The sequence below is a fragment of the Vombatus ursinus genome, unplaced genomic scaffold (assembly GCF_900497805.2).
Source record: "Vombatus ursinus unplaced genomic scaffold, bare-nosed wombat genome assembly UNPS02014177.1, whole genome shotgun sequence".
NCBI classification, from domain to species: Eukaryota; Metazoa; Chordata; class Mammalia; order Diprotodontia; family Vombatidae; genus Vombatus; species Vombatus ursinus.
In genome coordinates, this window is record NW_020953955.1 from 796,697 (window position 1) to 800,805 (window position 4,109).

Consider the following 4,109-nt stretch of genomic DNA (forward strand, 5'->3'; position numbering starts at 1 on the left):
TTCTTTGTTCTGTTTCTATATAATACTTGACCTGGCCCAGGGTTGGTGTGGGGATCTATTATATCATTCTATCCTCCTGCCACCAAGGACTGGGTCTTATGAATAAACTCTCCCAATTAATCCAATTAACCTAACTAATGCTAATAAACCTGTTATACAATCAAGTTGGCATGGGCCCCTCTTTCTCTGGTATCTCAGTATTCCCTTGGAGGATATGCATCATTACAGTTGGCATATTAGGGCAGAACAGATCAGCCCCCTTACGTTAAACTTACCTCACCCCCTTACCTAGACTATTGCTATAGCTTCTAAAGGGTCTTCTCAACTCTACTCTTCTTTCTTCAATTTCTTCTTCATTCATACTGGTGCTTATACATTCTTTCTTGGGACTAAATCTGATTTTGCCCCTCCTAGAAGAAAAACAAAAGGCAACCTCCCCCCGCCCTACCCCCCTATGACACATTGAGTAATGATCTTTTTTTTTTTTTTTTTTTTTTTGCCATTCAAGGCCTTCTGTCATCTGGCGGCACTCTATTTTTCAGACATATAATACTCCTCAAGATGGACTCTGCACTACAGCCAAACCAGAATGCTTGTACCCTATGTGTTCCAAACTCTCTGCCTTTGCCAAGACTGTTTCCAATGTTTGGAATGGAGCCTCCTTCATCTTTAGTCAGTCAAGAAGCCTTTATTAAGCATTTATTCTGTGGTAGGTGTTGCAGATATAAAGAAGGGCAAAAAATAGTCTCTTCCCTCAAGGAACTTGAATTCTAGTGGGGGGGGGTGGGCAACACATAAACAGCTAGGTAGATACCAGATACACACAGCAGAAGGGAAGTGATCTCAGAGTGGAAAGCACTAGTAGCTGGAGGGTACCAGGAAAGTCTTCTTACAGAAGGTTGGGTTTGGGCTGAGTCTTGAAGGCAGCCAGGGGAGATAGAGTTTTTTTTAGGGAAGGGAAGCATTCTAGGCATGATGGATGTAAATCCATGGAGATGGGAAATGGAGTATCATGTTCAAGGAAGAACAAGAGGCCAAGGTAGCCTGATCAAACCATGTGGATGGGAGTAATGGATAAGACGACTGGAAAGGTAGGAAGAGGCCAGAATGCAAAGAGCTTTAAATGCCAAATGGATAAAATATCATGGAGGTAATAGGGAGGCACTTGAACTTATTGAATAGAAAGGTGACATGGTCAGACTTAGAAGAATCATTTTGGCAGCTGAGTGGAGGATGGATTAGTAGGGGGAAAGACTGGAGGTAGGGAGCCCAATTGGAAAGGTTTTGTAATAGTCTAAGTGAGAGGTGATTAGGGCTTGAACTATGGTGGTGGCTATTTGAGTAGAGAGAAGGATGTATGCAAGAGATGCTGGGAAGGTGGAAACAAGATTTGTCAAGGGACTAGATATGGAGAATGAGGGGATCTTGAAGGACACTGGTATTGCAAATATGGGAAATGAGGAAGATGATGATGCACTTTACAGTATTAGAAAAGTTAGGAACAGGGGAGGGTTTTGAGGGAATGATAATGCATTCTGTTTTGCATAGGCTGAGTGTGAGATGTGTATGTGCCTCCAGTTATTGAGTTCCTCATCAACTCGGACATTAAGCCCAAGTACAGGGTCAGCTCCTTTAGGAAGCCCTCTTTGATTCTTGGACTATAAACATAAACTTGGAAGAAACTTTAGCAGTCATTTAATCTGTCCTTTTTGTTCAGCACGTGTATAATCTGAGGCACAGAGAAGTGAAGGGACTTGTCCAAGGACCTACAGATAGCATGTTGTAGGGTCAGGATTCAAACAGGTCCTTTGATGCCAAAACTAGCCTTTCTTTTGTGTCTTTCGAAATCCACCCAATCCAGGGTCTTGCTGCTCCTCACAAATGACACTCTATCTCCTATCTCAGTTACGTTGCGCAGGCTGGTCCCTCTGCCTGGGATGTACTCCTTGCCTCTACCTTTTAGAATCCCTAGTTCTCTTCAAAGCTTAGATCATGCATCACCTTCTACAGGAAGTCTTTTTTGATCCCTTCTTTATGGTCAGTATTTCCCCCTTACCACTATATGACTTTGTATTTACTTATCATGAAGCTATTTCGTGCATATGCAGCATGGTACAATGGCTAGAGAGCTGGCCTCAAAGCCAGGAAGACCTGGGTTCAAGTCCTGCCTCTGACACTGTGTGTCAAATCACCTAAGCTTTAGGCAACTGTTAAGACTATATGTTGCTAAGAAGGTGCTGATCTGCTTTAGTGGAGGGAGATTCCTCACCCTGGAATCTTCACACCAAAGAAATATTTGTTCCAAACACCTATTCCCCTCCTTTGTTTATACATATACACATTATCTCCTTTGATGGAATGTAAACTTCTTGAGGTCAGACATTTTGGTCCTTTTATCCTCAGGGCCTAGCATGGTATCTAGCACATAGTAGGCATTTGGTGAATGTTTGCTGATTGACTGATTGGTTGACAAGTGTTTTAACAAAAGTTTCTTTAATTTCAAAAGTTTTTTCTTTAAGAGCAGACGCACCTGGGGAAACTTCTCACCCCTCCACCTCCTCTGAGGCTCCATTTTTTCATGACCCATTTTCCTTTATTATCTTCCTGCTCAGTCCTCCTTGGAGGCTCCATCCCAGGGGTCAACGGCAGGGTGAAAAATAACAGGAAGTCACTTGGAGTTCAGAGACCCCAGACCAGTTGGGTGTCTCACCAATGCACTGTGTCCAGAGGGCAGTCCCTACCTTTTCTTTTTTGGATTGAGGTCCCGCCATCTTGGGGTTTCGGGGTGGGGGGTGTCTCTGTTCTACAACATGACCCTGAAGCATCAACATCTTCAGGTTCAAAGCATCTGTACCTGGTGAGTCCTTTCCCCTCTCTAGGATGGGGGCCAAGAGAAGAGTCAGTCAGGTGAGTGGTTTGCTTTATTTCAATCCAACAGATAATTATCAATTGCCTAATGTGTAAAAGACATTTGTATTAAATGCTAGGGATACAGATATTTAAAAAAAAGGCACACCCACTAATTTGAAAGACAGAGAGAGAGAGAGGGGAGAGTGTGTGTGTGTGCAGAAAAGGACATGTATACGGAGATAATGAAGATACTGGGGAGAATATGATAGGGACGAAGGAGAGATCCAGGCAGAATGTGAGGAATTTGAGGAGGCAGAGAGCACATTGCTTGGGGGCCTTGTAGCTCATTCTCCCATGGCACTTGGTACCTTGATTGGGGTGTATATACCAGACTTGGACTGATTGGAGAAAAATAATCCAGAGAATTAAGGAAATGGAGGGATTGGTTTATGGGGCAGGTTTAGCCAAATGATGGTACAACCCAGCCAGCAGATGCTAGGTTTCTAAAGTTATAATCTCTTAGGCTGGTATAGAATCTTTCACTCTTTAATGAATTGTATTTGTCACTAGAAAGGCTGGTTAGTGATGGTCAGAGTGATACACTCATGACATTAAAAAAAGAAGTTTTACTAAAACTTTTCGACACAGTTGTCATTTTCCAGTACCCATCTCTCTATTACAACCCTTTTCTCAGCTCTCTCCCTCCTGACTCCTCTCCCCTCCAAAATAAAAGCTCTCCTCAACAAGTATTTATTAAGCTCCTACTTGGGGACCTCTGTGTGCAGGGACGGTGTTAGAACCACATGATATTGGGGAGTGATAGGCTTTTTAGAGCTTGGAGGTGACCTTATAGACCGCTTAAATCAACCTCCTCATTTTGCAGAGAAGAAAATAACTGAAGCCCAGGGAGGAGAAGGGAATTTGCAGGTAGTTAAGTGGTGGGCTTGGGATTTGAACCCAGGCCATTGCACTTTAAATCCAGGACTCTACTAGATTTTGGCAGAATCTGTTATGACTTTCCTCCAAATGCTGCCACTATGGAATCTGCACATTTTCTTTCCTTTGGCAAAGCTGGGATTGAAAACTAGGTCCTTTGATTCCCTATAAGTTGAGGCTTACTAGTCAGGTTACTTTTTAGTTTGGTTAATAATATCTAGCATTTCCACAGTGCTTTAGGGTTTGCAAAGCACGTTCCAAGTATCTCATTTGATCCTCACAACAACCCTGGTAGGTAGGTGCTGTTATTATCTATTTTCCAA